General features: G+C 38.0%; 1 protein-coding gene across 2 annotated transcripts in view; it reads left to right on the top strand.

Moving 5' to 3' along the window:
- The window catches only part of ZNF804A (zinc finger protein 804A), a 145627-nt gene that overhangs the window by 87271 nt on the left and 35778 nt on the right, over positions 1 to 22578 (top strand). The gene's annotated exons all lie outside the window — the stretch shown is intronic.

Here is a 22578-nt window from a genome sequence, read left to right as displayed (position 1 = left end):
AGACTGTTTAAACTGGAGGGCTGTTTCATCATATGCAACTAGCAAATGCTACTTTTTGTAGACTGCTGTTTGCCCAATGTACTTTGAATGAATATGAGTTTTACTCATTTCTCAAAGTATATGCTGCATATAAATCAGCCTTGGTTAATCATCATTAGAATGTGAAAATGGTATTAAAGTACTTTCTAAGTACTTTTTATGACTTTTCTGCATCTTCCAGAAAACTTTTGGCATAAGCAGAGGTGTAATTTAGGATTGGATGCAGAAAAAATGGGGTAGATATTCTGCAGTTTAAAAGACCTTAAAATGTTTTCCATAAGCTGCTTCTAGTACATTACTGAGACTTGCTCAGCTACATTTTAGTTCTTTAAATCAGGGTGATGGAAAGATGCTTTCTATGTGTATCATTTGTATTCCTTCTGAATTTGCTACATTATTTATATTGCAGTCTTGAAATTATAGTGATCTAGTACGTAAGGTAAATTCAATGAAGATTTACCTGCCTTGAAAAACAGATGAGTAGATGAGTATTCTTCATCATAAATGTATTATCTGTAATCATAGCAAATCAGACATTTCATGAAATGGTGCTCAGTGACTCCAGAGTGTTCCCTTTGACTTGAGTCAAGCAAACAAAATTACATGTATTCACACTGGCAATATAAAGAGTGTGAGCTTTAAGAACTCTTAAAATATTGGTACAGAGGCAGGAATGTGTCAAAGATGGATATGTACTGATTTTTAGTGACTCTGTGATTTCCATGTGCATTCTTGAAATGTGAAATTTATTACACTCATTTTCCTCTAAAAGGCAGGAGTGAAACACTTTGTAAACTCTGCTGCACATCATGGAACTGTGCTAAACAGCAACTCTCTGAATACTGCACTTCCAACCAGAGTTATTTTCAGTACACATGCAGAAATTGGAGAGACAAAACACAAGAATGGATCAAAATGCCTGAAACCTGGGGAAAGTGCTGCATAAAATATCAAAATGAAAAGTAATACATCAAACGTGTCTCTTAGAGCTGTGGCTGTCCACAGGAGATGAGACTGGTATTTCTCTGAATTTTTGGTATTTCTCTCTATCCCAGACAGATAAGCTCCTTTTCACATCTCTCCTGTCACATTACTTTTTCCTGCCCAAGGAATGAAGCCACATTGAGTGTGAGTGAGTCCAGTTTCTCTCTCTCTGGGCTGCTGAATGCTGAAGCTTTCACACTGGCTAAAGCACTCAGGAATATTTTGCTTCATGTTCTTGTGAGAGCAAAGTGACATGGTAATTCTTTCTGAGCTGTGGGTCTTGGCTGTTGTCAATGGAGGCAAACTCTGGTGCTCTGCAAGTGCTTTTTGAAATGCTTATTGGTGTTACATAGTGCTGAAATATTATAATACTGATGGTATGAACGTGTATAATGTTCATATTTTCACAAAGGGCATAAGTGCCTTTGATTTCAATGCTTTTGGCAATGTTAGTTCATTCCTTTTCATAAAGGTAGAACCAGCAGCCTTTGTAGAAGAGTCAGCTTTTGGAACCTACCAGGGAACCTGTACTTAGTACATTTTCAATGTTTATAATAGGAGAAAAAAGAAGGGGGAAAAGTTAAAAGTAAGAAGCACTAACAAGAAATTACTCCTAATCATATTGCTATTCCTGAGGCATAACAGAATTCTGGAAAAATCAAATTGCAGGATGCAAACCTTGGGTGTCAACTTGTCACTATGTTACATTTAAAGTGGTTATTAAAATCATTATGCTATCAACCTGTGAAGTTTGGGCACACCAAATATAGCAACCTGCTTAATTGCTCAGTATTTTGCAGTGAGTGAAAGAAAGGGAGGTGGGAGTGGAGAGAACGGTGTGTTTTCAAGGTACCCTAAAAGGCCATTTTTCCTGTGGAGTAAATTGTGCATTTGTTGTTCAATAAGACTTTAGTCTTTGAATATAAAATATTTTATTAGAAATGCAGCTGCCTCCCTGTCTGCATAGCTTAGAAATGGTTTTATTAAAATCTTCCAACAATGCAGCACAATGCATATTGACATGACTTGGTAGTTGTAATAGTGTTATTGACACTGCTCTTCTCTTGGGAAATCAGATTAAAATGAACTGATATTGCCAAAACCATTGTATGGAATACTTAGGGTCAGGTATCAAAGTCTAATTTCCCATGGGAGTAAAGCTGGAGAAACTCAGCTGAATTTACTTCAGGTTTATATTTGTATAAGAGACAACTTGATTCTTGATGATCATACTGCTAGAGACTTGGCTGTGAAAAGGCTGAAATGTGATTCTAGGATAAAACAGTGAATTGCTACAGTAGCTACATAAAGCAGGCAATGAAAATTTAAATTTGGGGAGTGGAAGAAACAGACAAAAACCCAAACCTTCACCAGTTAGTTTTGAAGACTGCATTTACTCCAAAAGGTGTTTTGTCTCCATAAAAGTGAAGAAGGAGGAAAGAAAAATAATTTCTCCAGATACCATAAAGTGTATTTACTTTATTTTTTTTCTATTATTCATCTCCTATTCTTTAAAACTGTTTTTTTTCCTTGTCCTACACCAGGCATGACATAAGGCTGATGATGCAGAGCCCACCAAGGCTCAGTTGGGATGTGGAAACTTCATCACACACAGCACCTGATGGCACTGCATTCAATGAACTTGCACAATCACTGAATTTTCAAGGTGCCATTCAGATTCAGTTTTGGTTAAGAACTGGAGGGCAGTCACTCTTTCTTGCTTACCTGTTATGTTTCTAGATTTTAAAAAATGCAGAAAAATTTAGCTGCAAACACTGAAATAATTTATTGAGCATATTTTTGCAGTCTGTGGATGTCATCCATCACAAATTCTCCTATGTATTAAAAAATTCGAGAAAATTTTTATCTTGATCTCCTTTTTTTCAAATATAATTTTATGGAGATTAGAGCATTGAGAAATGTGACTGGAGGTTAGCATTCATTTTTTTTTTTTTTTTTTACTGGCAATCCTTGCTATGTCACAATATGATTCATTAAGACAAGCATGTACTCTGGTAAAAGATTTGAGTTGATTCTTTTCACTACAGAGGTTTATTTTTCCTGTAAGACTTTCTAGTAGAGTTGTTGTAATTATTAGTTGTACATTTCCTACAAGGAAATTTCATGTACTAACACATACTCCTTTTTGTGTAGAAGATTTTCACCATCCTATGAATTTATTATTTAATGTTGGCTTGTCTCAATTTAGAACTAGTTAGCACATATGTATAAAAGTTTATTAAGGTACCCACTCATCCAAACAAATTATTCTGGATACTCTCCTTACTGTGATATGCCCCCATAATTAATTCAAGCACGTGTACAGAAAACTCACGTTCTTATTGGAAGCTTATAAGATATTTGTAACACAAACATAAACCTTTTTTCCCCTGGAAATTCTGTGGTTTCTTGGCATCTCTCTCTTGAAGGCAAACTGTCCTTTTCTGTGTGTTTGTACAGCCCAGTCCCAGCAGATGGACCTCACTGGCATTCCATTGTTACATTAATATAGATGTAAATTATTGTCATTAAGGAAGTGACTGAAGTAGCAGGCTTTTCTTATGAAATCTCAGACAAAGTCAGCCCACAATGAATTTTAGCATTTGCCATATGACATCCATTTCAGAAAACTGATTTGCAGCTTCTGTGAGTAGCTGTCAGAGATAAAACTGGCCCTTTATCTCTCAGCTGATAAGAAGCTTCATTCTAATACAAAAATCATGTGAAGATTATAATTATACAGAAGTAAATATCTGAAAAAAATTGCCCATCTTCTTTGGAAAGAAGGAAAAATGAATTCCAGATTTTGAGAAACTGGTATAGTGGAAGAGGTGTCTGCTGATGGCAGGGGGTTGGAACAAGATGATCTTTAAGGTCCCTTCCAACCCAAACCATTTTCTTATTCTATATTGTGCCATGTTTGTGTTGTTTTCATTAGTTTCAATCTTCATTTATATTAGTTATTCAGACTGCACCTAGAAAATCACATAAAGTGTTAAAGCCAGCAGGGTTACCTTCCTGTTCCTGTAAAAGGAGCAGGGCAGTGTAAAAGGGCATGGCTGCACTGAGGGAAGGGGGTGGAACTTGCTTGGGAAACAACAGGCAGGGCTGAAGTGGCAATAAAAGATAGGACTTTGTTGGTATGGCCTGTTTGATTATATGAATTTATAAATGTATTGAGAAAAAGTTTAAATCCACTTCCAAATCGATGGTTCAGAGAAGAGGGGCTGGTGTGTTGGTGGGTGGGTGTCTGGGGCTCTCTGTCTCTGGGTTCTTCAGTGCCTTTTGAAGGCTCATTTGTAGGAATCCTATTATATATTGAGGCCTCTTGACTTCAGTGTCATTCTCAGGCAGATGTAACTGAATGTAGCATCTCCTGCACTATTTTTTGCTTTTACTACTTGTGGTGGTGCTCCTTAGAAGTGTTGGGATAAGGGAGAAAGAAATGGGACAACAAGTTATCCATTTCCTTTTGCCAGTTAAGTTTGTCTCTATCATCTGTAATTTGATTGTCATGCAGCATCTCAAAACCTGTTTGCTTTAGAGCAACAAATGTTCTTATAGTAAACTATTCCTTCAGCTTGAGCTTTCAAGATGCTTGCTCGGACTCTTTTGAGCTTTGGTTAGAAATAAAATACTGAATAAATGTCCAAGGTGAGCAGTACTTTCTGAAGAGCAAGTGTGGCTGTCTGAAGCAAATAGCCCAAGCTGATTATGTGCATCACTTTCTTCCACTGCACTTGACCCTGACACATTTTGGAGCAGGCAGGTCCTCCTTATTTCATCAGTGCCATAGTTAAAGGCAGTGGCCTGTCAGCTTGTTTCTTGCTGAGGTCAAACACGTCAAATGGAGTGGGACATCAGCATGATCAGATCTAAATTGCTTGCTGCACCAATTTCTAGCTGTATTGTAGTTTAATATAAAATCTCCTGGTTTCCTTGCAGGTGTAAACGGCACATGTGGTGTCAGGGGAACAGAGGGGAAAATAAAGGTGAGGAGTTGTTTTTCAGCCAGCTGATTGCTGATCTGAACTTCCAGACCAGGGAGAGCCATGTAGGCATGGATTGCAGAGCTCTGCCATTTATTGACTGAATTCACTGATTTAAAATAGAGTTATTCTAACAAGTTTTTTGAAAGAAGTGTTGGTGATGCAGTAATACAAGCATTCAATATATCTGTAGAAACCCAAAACACCTCTTCAGAAAAATATCAACATTTCAAGAGAGTTACATCATTTAAAATAGACTGTTGAGCGAGTTCCATGGTTCTGTGGGAGCTGTGCACACAGAAATCTGCTGAACAATATCAGTTGCTACAACCTTTTTCTGACTATAGCCTGATGCTACATTTGTATATAATGTTAAAGCTCCCAAAACAGCAGCTCTTGCTCCAAATATGTAATATCACATTTTAACAATAAAAGGAGGTGCATATTGAGATTTAAGGTTGCCCTCAGAAAGCTGGACTCACTTAAGTCTTGTCTTGCTTACTGTTTTTGTGAGCATCAATTTGCAGGAGACTATTATTGACCAAAAGGGCTTTTTCATGTGTTAGGGTTGCACAGTCTTATAGAAATCAAATGTTTTGCTCCAAATACTTCCTTCATATCTAGACAAAGAAATGAGCAAAAACTTGTTCTTGAAAATGGGGATATCATCTGTTGTTCCCTGAGACTGAGTTTTCACATCTTCACTAACTGACTTCATGGTCTCAACTTTCCCTGAGAGATCTGGTTCTAACAGGTTAGATTCTATAAAATACAAAAAAACAGTGCTTCCCAACATAAAAGCTATGCAAACTTCTAAACAGAATTTCATACACACAGAGCTGAGAAGAAAATGCAAACATTGTAAGTTTGGTAATTCAACACATCCTGTTGATGGAGAGTTTAGAGAGATTTTTTTGCTTTGATGTATTACTGATTTTATCAGTCCCAATCAAATCTGAGATTTATATGCTAAAGAAAGTTAGTATCTGTAGTTCATCAGCACTTTTCTTTCCCTAAGTCAGTCTGTTCTCTTTCACTGAGAAGTTTTTCTTTGCTATTAAAAATGAACTGAATCTGTGCTCTGCCACACAACTGGAATAAGAGGTGGCTGAGAGAACAGCCCTTAGCTCTCCCCTGTTACCTGGATATAAATGGGGAGGAAAAATCAGCTTCAATGGGCTTTAGAAAGTGTGAAATGAGAGAAGAAAGATTTCCAGGAGACCTCCTTCATTTGGTTGGTTTGTGTTTCAGAAAAGCTGCCTGAAAGCCCACCCCAGTACAGGCTCTGGAAAGGAGCTTCTTTTTGTGCTTTAATTAGTGGAAAGGTAAACACTGTTTTCTAGGTAGGTTTTGGCAACTCCTCAGCCTTTCATTCACACTTGTTTTCAGTTGTCATGCTGTAAGAGAGCCGCAGCGTGCTTGGGGCTCTCTTAGAACCTTGACAGAGAAAGTAACTGATGTCCTAAGCATGGCAATCCTCCGAGCCTCCTACTGGGCTCTAGGAAAAGGTTTTTTTGCCACCTGTAACTTAAATAGCTGAATCAAATGGCAGGGATCTGCTGGGGGCCATTGCTTCAGCATGAATACAGGAGGCTTGGTTACTGTTGTACCAAGTGCCCTTGAATTTTTGCAGGTTCAAATCATTTTTCTAGGTGCTCTTACAGTTTGTATTTACATATCTTAAATAAAGAAATCTGCTCATCCTGAATATATCACTTATAATCAACAGTTGCTAATATATGTAATTCAGCATAATAAACCTGGAGTAAGTCCAATCTGAAGTGCAGTCTTTAAAATGATGTTAAGCTACATCTGTTGAAATGAAATCTGTAAAATTGCTTTTCCATGATGAATGCAGGCATGGAAGATTTCTTTTTAAAATAAAGCTAAAATTAAGGTTGTTATTTGTATTCACTCTGCTGTTTTCATACTAAAACCCATGAAAAGGCCACACGGTAATCAACTGTTGGAGTCAGCTATTGCATAAATGTAGCTTTTGCAGTACATCTTTAGTTTGATTCAGGTCTGAAATGAAACCATCTGAAGCAAGTCTCATTTTGCGTGGCATTTAACAAGTGTGAGATGATAATTGCTGTCACTGAAGCATGACTGCTTTTGTAATGAATACGTTCTGCTAGCGGTCAGAGTACATAGCTCTGTGTGTGTAATGCAACATGCTTTAATCTTAAAATAATTAGTAAATTTTCAGTTGAATTTATTGTTCAATGGAGTTCTATTTCACAGAGGTTCTGGCTTCTGCAGTCAAATGATCAATGTTTACTTTTAATTACGTAGCACAGGAGAGATCCTGTACATCTTTTTCTGTAATGGCATCGTGCTTCCAAATAGGTATGTGGATAATCAAATCTGGAGAGCATGGGTTTAAATTGGTTGGTGAAGTGCTAGCCCAGCACATCACATTTTCTCCCCTGTGCTGTTCAGTCAAATCCATGTTATCTGATTTTACAGTGGCATTAATGTGGCTCTCTTGTATTTAGGTGGGATTGTTTGACTCTGTCACCTTTCCATTGATCTTGCCCACGGATGATACTGGTGTCACCTTTCTGCTCGTGTAAAGTCAATACCTTCAGCAGTAGATTAAGAGCTACTCCCCTCTGGCTGGAAAAAAATAAGTACAACAGGCTGGCTTTGCCTTCTGGTGCTCCTGTGCCAGCAGCAGAGCTGGTGGGATGCTCGTTAGTGTGTGCGAGGGATGCAGAAAAGATGTCAGCTTTCTTCTGACATTAATAAATGCCAGCATGCATGCCATGATCCTCTGTTCAAAAATCCTTCCCCCAAACTCAACCTAGTGTTGAAACACTAGAATGCAAAATTAGAAGTGCAAAGGTGTATCTAAATATATAAAAATCTTGTCTATGTGTCACTATTGGAGAAGGAGCAAGACTTGAAAGTGTAAACTTTTGTCATCAAAACATTATTTTTGAAACATTATTTTAATATTCCGGAGATAGGAACCTAAACCACAACATGGTAATAAATCATAATAAATATTGCTGCAATCGAAATAATACAAAACCTGCAACAGAACCTTCTCAATATGAGATAATATTTGAAGTGAGGAATGAAATGCCATGTTTTGTAGGACAGAAGCGTTGTTTGTTTTTATTCAAGAACAATGCTGCCTGTCCTTCTGATATGGTCAGCTGCCCAAAATAAAGAGTGAATCAACTTATATGGGTGCCAGGGAGCTCTGAGATTATGCAAGCAGGCATTTAAATATTAAGAATTTGCATTTTTACTTTACTGTTGAACTGTTTTGTCTACTACTTCTCTTGGTGATTCTATTACTTTAAAAAGCTATTTAAAATGCTTTATTTAAAAATTATTTATATGAAATAAAGACTACTATGATTAGAATCAGGTAGGGACAGGAAAAATTATTTGTTAATGGAAAAAGTAAAAGCTTCATGCTAGTAAGTATCTTACCTATTTATTAAATAGGAAAGCTTTATAAAAGGTCAGTGAATTTCTATGAAATTGTTGTGTTCTCATTGCCTTTAAAATTAGGTGTGCAAGGTAAAGATTAAAAACTGTATGTTCAGTGCCTGAATTGCCATTTAAAGCAGAAGTCAGACACTGGCCCCAGAAAGAGAAAGGACTGAAAACTTTTTGCTTCTTCCTACCACTTTTTCAGGAGCTCTTTTTCCCAACAGTCATTTCATATGCACCTCCCTTGGCAAGGTATTTCCAGAAAGGAAGCAGTCTCTATGTAGAGAATGTATTTATTTATACCATCAACATAATCTTTAAAGGTGAGTCTCCCATGGTTAGTACTTGCGAATTCCTAAAGGAAGTAACTCATCCATGTCCTGCTGTGGCACAGGGCTTTGCCTGCCTTGCAACATAGAAATTCCTGGTGTAAGGCACTTTCCTTCCTTTCCTGTCAGAAAAACTGAGCTGGCCAAAGAAAGGTTTTCTTTTAATAAAGGCAAAAATCAATGCTTCAACAGCTTTCTTGAAGAGATTGAACAGAATTATTTTAAAAACCCAAAGTGATGACCACCATCACAGCTTCTCTGTTTGCATCACTTGCTCTCTTGTGATTACTGAGCTGGAAAGCCCAGTTTTAAGGTGGTGGGGAACCGTCATGAAAAAATGTTTCAAAAACCTCACAAATTCAGGATGCAGAAAAAATTATTATAATCAACAGCTGTGTCTCACATTCTCAAGGAAAGAGTCCAAATAAAAGCAGGATACTGCTGAGCATTGATTCTTTTCTATGTGTTTTCAGCTTCTTTTTGAGGACACAAATTGTCATTCACTTCTGCTAGAATCTGTATTTTTCTACTATTGTTGTTAAGGCATTTTTTAAAAGACAAGATTGCTAACAGCTGCAGCACCTGTAAAATTTTCATATCAACACTAAAGGGATATTAATCTGGTTTAGATTAGAATGACCTTTTCTTTTCTTTGTATTAAAATCCCTTCCCTGAAAAATTAGTGTTTTTCTCCAGGTTGCATGTATTGATTACTAGTGCTGGTGTTTATTCATAATTAGGAGTACAGTAGGCAAGAAAGCAATTTTTGAAGCTTGATCTAAAACCTTCTGGCGCTTGTATTTCACTGTCTTTTCATAATAAACCTTATATAAAAACTGGTAAATAGAGGGAGTGTTCTTTCTAAAGAGCTGTAAGAAAATTAAATGAGCCCAACTGGTTTTCAAAATTCTGGGCTAATCACCTAAAAAATGTTGTGGCTGATACAGGAGTGCAGTCACTCATTTTGCTGGGACTTTGGAAAGTCTCTATATGAAAATGCAACTTTGATCACAGCAGTATCTGCACAAACGCCAACCAAGAAGCAGCTTTGTTCTGATTTTTGATGTTAAAATTACAACTTTCTCTTCGGGAAAGTAATTATTTCTTTTTATCCCCCCTTTCCTTTCCTTTTTTTTTTTTTTTTTTTTTTTTTGATGTTACATGAGAAAGACTCGAGCAGCCAAATATTAGAAAGATTAGAAAGAAGCAATTTGGCTTAGAAAGAGCTATATAGATTGTGGAGTGTGACAGAAGCTGTCAGTATTGATTTTCTGCCACTTTCCTGTTTGACCTTTTGGATTGCAGCGGGCACTCTTAAGAGGATTTAGCTTGTACCAAATTAAAGATATCACAGAACAATTGCTGACTCATATTGTGGAAGCTGGCTGAGCTCTGCTGCCATCAGTGCAGGGCCATGGTCATTACTTGATTTAATGTGCTCTTGTGGATCAAGTTGTTTGAAAAGCTGCTTAGGAAAACAAGGTTGATGATGATAAATGAAGTTGCCACCTACTTTATTTTTGCACACATGCATGTGTATATTTAAACATGCTGTTTTAAACTTCTGCATGTGAAATTTGACATGCAAAGCGATTAAAATATGCATCAAAAATGCTGATAAAACAATGTTTTAAATATACATCTATAAAAGCTTCATTTGCATTGTTGAGGATAAAATTGGAACAAAAACCCTAAGTGCTTTGTCTTCATTTAACACCTCCTGGCAGCAACTTGACACAAAATTTCAACATGAGCATCCTCTGCTGAATACCCTTCCACCCTATTTGGAGGAAATAAATTTCTTGTCTGGAGTAGTTCAAATGCTTTAATCTCATTTAATATTCATGAAGTATTTTGCTATATGATGGAATTCATATGTGGAAATAGTTATTTTTTCACTGGATGCCCAAAATGCATAGAATACATATAGAAATACAATGAATAGTTGAATTCCTTTTAATTGTTAGGACAATTTTCAGAAGCAACATGTTAGTATGCAGATTTTTGTTTGATAAACTGTGTGCTAGATTAATGCATTTTAAAATGGCACAGGAATATTGATCTGGAAGAGCTGTCTGAGCTGAGTGTTTCTTTTTAAAATAAAGTTGTTATTTATATTCACTCTGCCATTTCATGTATACATTAAGATGCATGCACACAGGGCATGATGTACTGCAAAAGCTACACTGCTGACTCCTGATTACCATGTGGTCTTTTTATGGGTTTTAGTATGAAAAAGCAAACCTATGTCAGCTTCAGTTAACAGAGGGGCAAAAAACTCAATAGTTTATGTATATTTCAATAATGCAGGGCCTAATGGAAAAGAAAAACAGGTTACACAGTGGGGATACTGCTCATTAATATTGTAGGATCCACAGCTGAATCTCAAGCCCAGAGGAAGTCAGCCTGTGTGCAGTTGCTTGGCTCTGCTCTGCTGAAGAACAAAGTCTAAGGTCCAAAGACCTTTAAGCTTTGGGTGTACATATATTTTTGTCCACTCATTTTTCAGTAGGCCGTGCTAAGCTCTGTATCCAGACTTCAGGTTTTTTCTTTTATAAATAGCCATATTGCGTTGATATAAAATTTTGTGGGTTTACTACTAACTGTAGCTAAGCTGGAGGGCTGTTCATGTGACTCCTGTATCAGCCTCCGTGCAGATACTCTTGCTTTGTAACAAAAATGGTTATCAGGTGTAGAAATGCTAATTTTGCATACATCCCATTGATGAGTCCTGCTGGGAAGCCTGTTGTGCATCCAACCAGTTTCCATGGTGTGGGGCATTTGTCTGCTGTTTGTTTCTTCAAGGCAACTGGAGTTCATTTTGACTAAAAAGAGACAACTTTTGGCATGGCAGGTGTGGCTTAGGGCCAAGGAAGAACTGAATAATGCAAGGATATGAAGTATTCATGTGCAATAAATTGTTTTCTGTTACCAAATGCCTTGAGCTCACCACCAGTGCTGGCATCTCCTCAGTATACATTTGTGTCTAGTGTGTTGAGCCATCCTTTCTCCCCTCCAGTCCTTTTTCTAGTTCTGTCATAGGATCCTTGAGGCTCCAGGTCATGCTGCTGAAACTGCTGAGCAGTTCACAGCCATTTAGCAGGTTCTTTGTGAAGGCTGGAAAATAAAGATATTTGGATCTGTGGTTTTATGGAAACCTAAAAGTGTGAGTTTTAAAATTTTTTCTACAAAGCATGTGACATTAGGAGGCCTTGATTTTATTTTTTTCATCATTGGCATTAATTTCTTTTGGACCTTATGCTTTTGTTATTGGCTTTGATTTCCCTGTAAAATGATTGGTTGCTCTTGGCCATCTCTCCCAGCTATTCCACATCTCATACAACCTCCCTGCTATTTCCTCTGGCATGGTGACGATGGAGCTTAACTGGTTATATGAATTGATTCAGATTTTAAGTAAACATTTATTTTTTCCCTATTTTTAACCTAGATCAGCTTGCTGGTTTATTTAGATGAACGTGTGCTCCTGCAAATTAGTGTGCTGGCACTGAGCAGGAGTAGCCAGGCACAAAGAAGAAGCCTTGTTACTGAGGAGGAGGTACCTGTAGAGTACCATTTTGACTTCTGGGGACTCTAAAACTCTTTTTTTTTAATCTGTTCAGAGTCCCTAAAGCAAGTGGAATCTATGGGCACTTCTCTAATAGAAGTGGTCAGTGAGGTACATGAAATATTTGGAGTTTCAAACTGGACCTGATAGGTTTTGCAATGTCCCGGTTTCTGGGAAAAGCCGACACGAGTGGATTAGCTCTGCTCAGAGAGGGTTTGTGGTTTAGCATCTCCTTTTCTGATAGCTGCTCTGAGCCCTGCAGTGTGTGACAGATTGGCAGAAATTGTCCCTCAGACTTCACTCAGCTCTCAGGCTCTAGTCCGGTCCTGAGCTTTTGTCAGTGTATATTGAAAATGTATTTAAAACCCAATTTCGGTGGCTGACAGCATGACAAGATGCCATTCCCTGCATTTTTGCTCAACTTCAGAGACTTCTGACACTGCTCAGTGCAGAAAAACAGGAGAGGAAATGGAACAGTGTGACTCAGGGTGAGTCTAAATGTATAATTTATGCTAACGTGTGAGCTTAAGTGGGATATTTTTGAGGAAGCTTTGGCTGTTTTGTGGATGTGGCTCATTTTCCCTGCATCTCTCAGAATGTAGTTAATGATCAGTGCTCGATGAGGAGCTGATGATCATGGGCACTGCTTTTGTCTCCTACTGCTGGCATCAAAGCCATTCCCAGCATGGCCAGTCCTGGTGCTTTTTTAAGGGTCTCCTTGGAAATGTCATTGGTGGTAGTGGCCAGTCATTTTTAGGTATTTTCCATCAGCTTTTGAACATCTACGGGATGTCAGGCACTGGAGTTTGGCTGTCCTTGTGGCAGGGCTGGCTGCTATTAATGCTTGCCTGGGTAGTAGACAGCAAATAGATCAATAAAAATGCTTTCTCATGCCTTTCCTGTTTCTCACAGTGTCAGCTTCAGAAGTGTTTGCCTAACCATATATCTTGACACATGGCTGTGCCACAGTCCTTCGGTTTCTCCTAATTTTCTACACAAAAATGAAAGGTATCAAATCAACCAGAATTCTTATCTCCTGTGTCCAGGATGTGGAATGAACATCTTCCTTTTAGGAATGTATGAACCTTGAATGATTTTTTCTCTTAAGCTTCTACTGTCTTTCTCTTTTATTGAAATTATTGACTGTCAGCTATCCAACTATACAGCCTCAAGTCTTCAAACTGAAGTGTTAACATGGACATAAGTAGCTATTCTCATGAGTTGCATCTATCCAAGCAACTTCTTATACAGGTGAGGCTCACAACAATGATAAATGCTTCATTTGCTATTTGTTTCTCACACACAGAGTCAGACAAACTCATTAAAGCTCATTGGGAAAAGATATTTGCCATGGGTTGTTAGCTACTGTATTTAGCATATAGGCAGCTGCTTCAGCAGCAGCTGCACTTACTCCAATATCCTCTCATTTCTTCTTCTTTTTTTTTTTTTCAACCTGAGATCATTCAGATGTTTGCAATATTTTTTATTGTGTTTTCAGAGAGAAGGAGTAGCAGGCCCATCTCATCACAAAGATGCTGTGCCTCAGACTGCTACAAGGTCACTCCTAATTTAGCTAGCATAGATCCGCCAGGATAAATCAGGACCCCTGCAGGGCTCTTCTCATTGTTTGGCAGCTTAAAAAACAATCTCAGAAATGAAAGAACAGGATCTTCAAAATCTCTTTGTGTATTTGCAAAGCACTGTTCTTACAGTCTCATTTCTCTTTGCCTTGGTAGTGTTGCTGCCTTTTCACTTAGACCAACGTCCTCATCACGCTTGAATACTGATTGTGAATAGGATTTTGAATCAATTCAAGAGTAGAATAAATCTTTAGAAGGATTTTTTTCAAGGACTGTTCTCTATGGCAAATTTAAACTTAATCCCATTTCCCATTAGGGCAAACTTTTTCACTGGGCTTCTGAGTAAAACGATTTATTTGCATTATTTAATGATGCCAAAAGGAGTGATGCTTTTTTTTTTTTTGCTTTTATTTTTTTTACTTTAGCTGAAGTGTTCTGACTGTGATAACACTGAGGATTAATTTTAGGAAAATAAATATTTATTGCATCATAACACAAATCTTAAGCTCATACATATTCATAAATAGATAACCGAAGGAGTTCAGGAGAGTAATTCCTAGTGGGTTTTGGGGTTTGATGTTGTGGTTGTGGGGATTTTTTTTAACTAGAAGTTCCAACCCTGAACCACGTGCTCTGATTAATAACAGAACATGTCTGTATAGGACAGGATAAGCCCATACAGACCACCAGCTGCATGCTGGAGTGGGTTGTTCTGGTTTGCAGCTGGAATTGCAAACAGGGTTGTCCTGGTTTTCAGCTGGAATTGCAAACGAGGTTGTCCTGGCTTGCAGCTGGAATTGCAAACCAGGTTGTCCTGGCTTGCAGCTGGAATTGCAAACTGGGTTGTCCTGGTTTGCAGCTGGAATTGCAAACAGGGTTGTCCTGGCTTGCAGCTGGAATTGCAAACGGGGTTGTCCTGGCTTGCAGCTGGCATTGTTTGCTGCCCACAGCCAGGACTGGCTGTGCAGACAGGCAGAGCTGCCCAGGAGGGGTCAGACCTGGCTCAGGGGCTGGGCAGGCAAGTGCTCGTGGCACATAACTGAGGGCCAGTCATGATGGATCCCCAAAGCTGTAAAAAGACAGTAAATTTTTCATGGAAGGACTTAATGGCCTGGAAAGCAATAGTAAAACAGAACCACAAAAAGGGTCTGTAAAGAAGAATCACTGAGCCAGCTGCAGGGATTTCCAGGAGTGCTGAGTGCAGTGGGGCACCATGTGCTCCTCACTAGCTCCCAACTAACAGATTGGCTCTGAAAACGTCATTGATTAAATTTAAAATATGACTTGAAACACCCTCAGTAGGACAAAAGCAATGCTTTCATTTCTGAGATGTTGTTTTGTATTTTAATAATATATCTGATTTCTTAAAAGTAGAACAGATTGCAGTTTCAACCAGTTGTGGAGAAATTGAATTCTTCAAGGGAATGAAGTGAGACAGAAACATCTTTATTTCAATTCATGTGTTACATTAATTTTGTCTTTCTTTAAAAAAAAACTTTTAAAAATAAAAGCAAAAGCAGAAAAAACAAGAAAAGCTGTTGTGAAAGCTTAGTAAGAGAAAAAAAAATCACTACAGAGGATCATACTAAAAATCTTGCAGAAAAGAAAATTATTACAGTCAAGCATGACAAGCCAAATTGAGGAAGGCTGAATGGAATAATCACCAAGAACTCTCATCCTGGAAATATAAGTATGGAAAATTTCAGGTGTAAGTTTTACCCTAGGTTAATCACATGCTCCAAATTAAATCTATTTAACATAAGGTCAAATTTTCTGTTTCCCTGATGCCTTGCACAACTTTACTGGCAATTTTCCTAGCCCAAAAATTAACTTCACCAACTCATTAAAGCTTGAAGAGCTCTAGAGCAACTTTTTAATACAAATTAATAGTACCTAGTCAATTGGCAGTCAGTTAACCTGTGGTTAAAATAAATAAACAACTTGCCCTAATCTGTCCTTTGCCCTTCCTCAGGTCCTGAAATGCTTATGAAAAATGTGGTCATAACCCTTGGATTGAGGGCTGCCAGGCACGAGCACTGCCATCTGTTCCAGCACTTGGTGTTTGTGCTCAGGAGGGGCTTTCAGTCCCTCTCCAGGGCTGTGAGTTCTGCAGGGTTCAAAGGCACTCACTTCATTTAGTTCAGTGTGTCAATGGAAGAATCCAACAGAAGAACTTGATTTTTCCCAATTGTCTAATTATGTTGGACACTCACCTGCCAATTGAATTAAGTCAAGTAGCTATGAAAATCTTCAGGCATCTATATGCCTCCTATAAGGAAATAAAAAGCCAAAATGTTTTAAATCCCAGGATGTTTTAAAATCAAAATTCTGCTCTAATCAAAGTAAGTGACTGGACTGTTTAATGTGGAGGAGTAAAGGAGATGAATACCAGGCTGCTTCTTCCCATGCTTATCATTAAGCAGTGATGAACATTCAGTGAAGAGAATATCTAGAGCTAAACCATCTTTCCTTTCTACAGCAAAGCCTCCTTCAGTTCCACTCAGTCAAATATTAGTGGTAGAGATGTGTTGATAAGTTTTCCTTTGACATAACTACACCTGTGTTTTTCCATGAGTACTGATAAAGAGCTCCTTCTTAATACAGCCTCCCAGGCAAAAATGTGTGGCCAGCACTCTCCCTTTGCAAGTGCCTGCTCTGCCTGAAACAGGTTTTTTAAAGCACTAGAATAAATAAATAATTCTACAGGACTGTGCCAAACAGTTAGTTTTAATGGCAGAATAAACCAATCAAGTGATTTTATGAGTCCCAGTTAAAAGTAATTATACACTATAAGTGTTTTAGGTAAGTAAATGAGTCAGACAAACCTGATAATGAATTGCTGCCTCATTGTGAGCTTCCTTTCCAGTGAATTCAGTCTCACCATGGCAGGACACTGTTGTGCATTGCTTTGCTCTCCACTGAGTCCAGCTTTGGCCCTGTTCTCATCTGTCTCACTCCATTTAGTGCAGGGGGTGTGGGATTCAGCTGCTTGCATTAGTAGGTGTGTGGCTGGCAAAATTAGGATGACTTTAGGAAGCAAACAGCACTAATGGGAATAAATTTTGCTATTTCATTCTAATTTCACTGTGTTATTTATCCTAATGCTAGGGTGTTTACCCAAACACAAAGGACTGTCTGTGTGTTTATTGGGAAGCTGAGAAACCAGTTTTACAATAATTTGCACGTCTTCAATAGCATTTTCAAGTGTGCATTTTCAGCAGAATACTGATTAGCTCTCCTGGATGTAATAAGTGCTTGGGTTGGAACTGGGTGTCTGCAGGTAGTCTTGAAGAAAAAATAAAAGTGGTGTGGGGTTTATTCAGCCTCAGATGTTTAATTAATATAAAGTACCATCCTTCCTTGGTCCCATCCCCATCCAGTGCAGGGAAGCAGTGGGGTCACTGCTGGAAACACCTTTGCCCAAAAGGAGAATGTCAGAAGGGATCGAGGAAATAGTGTTTGTGGCCTGGTGAGCTGTAGTTTGCTATCACCTGCAACTCATGGGAAAGTTTCAGGTAGGATAATCAAAAAGACCTGACAATTTTTGTGGTAATTATTTTCCCAGTCAGCTGCCAGTCTCCCTTCTGAAACTGTGTACTGTTTGGAAATGAATTTGTCAGGATCAATGAGTAATTTGATCCATGTATCTAATTGCCTTTTGCTTTGGTCTCCCCGCCTTGATAAGGACAGGAACCTTATAAAGAATCGGATTTGTTACTAGACTGTACTAATATTGTTAATGTATTCTATTTTTTCAAGTACATCAGTGGATGATGTACAGACTGCTTACAGGAGGAAAAAAAGTGCTATGCAAAGATATTAAAAAAAATCTAAATACCAAATAACACCAAGATTGATAGCAGAGGAGATGTTAGTAAATTGTACATTTTATTCCACAAAATCTGCTGTCTTTATAGTACCAAGTAAACATATCAGACATTAAGGAATCCTTTGTTAATTGTGCTCATGCATGTCACAGTTAATTAACTATAGAAAAGTGTGCTCTTAAGTTGTGGCTGATTTTTTTTTTTTTGGTAACAATATATTTTTAGGCTGGTTTTTTTCATATAAATATAGCTAATGCAGAGTTTTGCCAAACCAAGGGTATTAGTTTGATTTTTTTTTTTTTAATATCTAAACTACAATTTTGCTTTTTTGTTTAGTTATTGTAACAGGAAAAACATGCTTTAAATATTTTTTTGTGAAACAAGGTTAGACTGGAACATCTGTCAGGTCTAATGGGCTCTAATCCAGAGGATCAGACCAGAGCAGCCTAATCCTCTCTGGGATGACTATACCAGTAAATTATCCTGAAGAAGGCCTTTATTTCTGTAATACGTTTTGCTTTGCAGTGACTGCAGGCCTGACCCTTTTAAGTCTACAGTAAATGCAGAGTAGCTTGCTGCAATAAAAGGAACTCACATTTATTGTAAAGTAAGAATATTCACACTAGTAATCACCATGGAATAGATAATGTATTATAATTTCACATTCTTCCTTTTATTTTTTGTCTAGCTGACCTTTCTGCAGATAGCAGAAGTGGGAGCCTGAAGTGCACTCCATAGAAATATCCCCATGGCTGAGGCATCCAGTGAGCTCTCCAAAGTTATCTGTGTAAAGAGTTCAGCACTCCTGTAGTGTTCTTTCTTTCTCTCTCCCTCCTGTAATGGGAGCACAAAGTCCAGTCTGGTTTGTGACAGCCCCTCTGTGAATAAAGCTGCTTTTAATCCAATTTATCAGATGTTTGCAGTAGCATTTGCATAGACTTAAGGCTTTGGAGTATGGAGAAGATGGATTTAAAGAAATAAAGCTAGCTGATAGATGGGATCACTTATTAGAGATCTTTCATATGAATTATGAAAAATAGCTACAGTGAATTATAGCTGTAGGCTTTCAGATAATAAGCCTTTCAGGAAAAAAATAATGAAACTAAGTGATACTCAGTTCTGAGTTTTATTACAAGGCTGAATCATAATTCAAAGTTCTTTTAAAACTTCCAGGATGGTTTGCAAATCTTGATGAAAATGAAACTAAGCTTGACCATATTTAACCAGTTTAAGTGAGTTTTTGGCTGCTACTTTACTCCAGGAATATTTTTCTCCTGTAAGCTTCCAGCTTATTTCTGTCTGCACTCCATTGCCTGCTGCTCTCAAGGTCCAGGGACTGTAATTTGTTACTGTCAGTTTTTGGGCAGTTATCCCTCATCAATATGGACAGGGCTGGGGAAAGCCTCCTTGCAAAATCGACAGTAACAGCCTGGCAGGCAAAAACCCAACAAGCTCTCTTCTCCTGTTTCCAGTCTCTGCTTGATGCCTCAGGTTTTAGCTTTAATATTTTTCAGGTCCTGTGTTGCTTTAGTGTGTGGGTCTGAGCTTCATATTAGAGGATGGTGAGCTCTCTGCGAGAGTAGGGGGACAAAACTATTCCTGCTCCAGATGGGCACCAAGGACAAATGATCCAAATCTCAGGCCCAACAGCACAAACAACGTGGACTGAAGAGAGAAAAACAAGCAGGGTGGGAGTTCATAACCTAAAGCTGTAATTGCACAATTAACTCCAATATGTAAAGGAGCAGAACTTATAAAAGTGAGAGCCCCTGTGATCAGTTGTCCATTTTGTGACCATTTTGGTCCATCTTGGGTGTAGCCCTGGCTGGGCTCTTGTGCTGCCCAGGTGGATCCATTGAGGCCTTTTAATAAATCCCTGCTTTATTCTTTATCTCTGTCTAGTCTCTGATCTAGGCCAGCCTTCACAGGGCATCACACCCATCCTTGAAACCACTTTCCTCACTCCCAGTGACTCTGGACTTTGCTCACTGCCAGCAGCAGGGGCAGTAGCCTCAGTCCCAGCCCAGGGGATCCCACAGTGACAGAGAATCTCCTGAACACCATCCTTTAAGGGTGTTCTTAAGGGGGTTTCTGTGTGTGTGCATGTGAAATACAATAGGCTGAAGTCTTGAGGTTTGTTGTGCTGCTCCTGGAGAAATGGGAAATTTTTCGTTTCTTGAAGTTTAGTAGCTGCATAGGAACATCTGCCAGTTTATTTTGCTGTATAAAATATTATACAGTAACAAAGGATGTGGATGATAAAGGAGTTTAGTGCTATATCATGTTTTAAAACAAAAAATTCTGAAAGGGAGAGGGTAGAAAACAGAGACTAAGAGTGGATTCGTGCATGGCACTGTGGTGTAGCATGTTCTTGGATCTTTTGGAGACTATGGAAAGAATAAGCAGAGGTGATGAAGAGTAAAGGAACTCATGAATAAACCAGAGCTATGTCATTCAGGGGGCACAACATGAGACAAGGTGTGCTAGGGGTACATGTACTTAACAATGACCCAGTCAAAGGGAATAAAAGTGTTGATGACCTTTTCCAACATGCAACAGCTGAACCCAGCAGAATGCAGGTGCAAAGCAAAGGGAGTGATGCTGAGTTAAGAGTCACTTTCTCCAGTTGTACATCAAAATCTTGCACAGGTTCAAAAGGTTGAACCAATAGAGGCATTCATACGTTCCCAAGGTCAAGTACTTCTGGTTCTTGTCATTTGAAAGTCCCTTCTCCATGCATGACTGAGCCCCATTATTGTGTTCCACCCCATCTACTTGTGTTTTAAATTAAATTTAATTTAGATGTGTTGCCATTCTTCACTTACCTTGGAAACTTTGATGTACTATTGTAATGTAAATTTAACCCTGTGCCTAAAAAAACCCCAGCTAAAGGTATTTAGTGATAGAAACCCCAAGATCCTTTGCAGTAAAGTTTTTCATGGAGTTCCAGCGCCCCTGCCTCATTAATATGCATTGGCATGCCAAATGTAATTGCATTCAGGTTAGGTTTTGCTATGAAAATATTGTATTGTTTCAAAAATGGTGCTTTAAGTCAAAGACACCACTAGTGAAGTTACATAACTTTATTCTAGGTATTTCAGAGCATTAGTAAGTCTTACAAAAGCTTGCTTGAGAGTTAATCAACAGCATGGTGTAAGATCTTTATGAAAAAGTATTATTAAATTCACTGTTCTTGTCTTAGGATCCATCACACTGATTCTCCTCACATATATGCATATACATATATATGCATACATATATATGTATATATATATATATATACACACATATACATATATATATAGTTGATGATATGTAGTATTCCAGAGTTCTGATAATTGCCCCAAATTCAGATTTTTTCTTTTTCATGCTTTAATTAAATCAAATTAGGTGTCCTCCCTTTAAAAGTAATTCTTGTAGTCTAGAAAGTGTTTCAAGGGAGTGTATCCCCTTAGTGTCTTCATTCTGTTTCCACTGCTTTCCATACACAGTACCCTGGTAATACCTGAAGTGGTTTGAAACCTGTAGATTTTGCTAGCTGATACCAAGAGCTAAGTACAGAGTTTCCAGGTGAAATTTCCATAGTGCATAAATGTATTTTCAAGTGTAAAGTACTGCTCTTTCTTGAAATAAAATGCTAACTCAGTTTGGATTTAAATGGAACAGATTTTGTGAAACATCACTGTAGAAAAGTGTTAGGAATGTGTGAATTTGTCATGTGTCAGCCAGTATTCAAAACACCACTCTGAAGTGACTTGTGCAATTCTATTAATGGACAAAATTTTGGTGAGGGAGTACTTCAGTTTGGGTATGAATCAACAGTGTTTGCTAGCAGTCCAATCATGCTGAATTATAGTTAAAGTGCTACTTTAAATAATAAGTACTTTCTGGATATAGTTTTAATTTTATGACTACTGTTCCTCTCTCTTGAGAATAAACAGCATTGTTATGAAAACATTCTAATCTGATAAACATAAATTTTCCATTTTAAAGTCCTCAAAATATATTGGAAATACATGAGTTGTCAGCTGTGAAATCTGCAACCAAATATGGTCTTTTCCCCCAGATTAGCTCACTTTAGGATGTTCTGATTACAATATCAGAACTTTTATCTCAATTTAAATGAACCAAAGAATTCACAGTGAAGAAACTCTGAGAAACAAATCTGAGGGGTTTGTTTTGTTGAATATTTGACATGTTTGGGATTTTGATCTGAAATTCCATCCCAGACAGACTTGTCAAAAGCAGGAGCCACTGCACTGGGGTTATACACGCTCAGTGTTTAACTGGTGTTACAACTAATCTGACATGACAGACCATTTCCATGCTCTTTCACAACAGGCCACGTTATCACTGGTGTATTTAGGGAATTAAAAAGTCTCACATGCAATTTTCTCATCAATGATAAGCAGAGTTGTGTGTGATGTATTGGCTAATGTATAGTAAACAGAGACCCCTCTGTGTCCTGATATGGAATGACAAACACAAGGGGATGAAGATATTAATTACATCTCAGCTGTGAAAATGTTCCTTGTGTTTTATATGTACAGGCATTTAAGAAGGACCTAGTAGTATATTTTTTTTTACTTTTTTTTTTAAAGTAAGCAGACTTTCTTGTAAAAGCCTTGTAACTAAATTATTGCCATTCGTATCTTCATGCTTATTGTGCTTGGGTACATTACTGAGGAGTGAGGCTTGGATCAAAATGAACTTGCAAATAGACTTCACCATGATAAATATTAGTATTTAAATAGAACCCAGGGAAATCCTTCTAGCCTCTGACAGAGCCCTGAAGGGGAGCTGGCAACTGTAGAG

The sequence above is a fragment of the Lonchura striata genome, chromosome 7 (assembly GCF_050655825.1).
Source record: "Lonchura striata isolate lonStrDom1 chromosome 7, ASM5065582v1, whole genome shotgun sequence".
NCBI lineage: Eukaryota > Metazoa > Chordata > Aves > Passeriformes > Estrildidae > Lonchura > Lonchura striata.
This window is presented reverse-complemented; position numbering and strand designations above follow the sequence as displayed.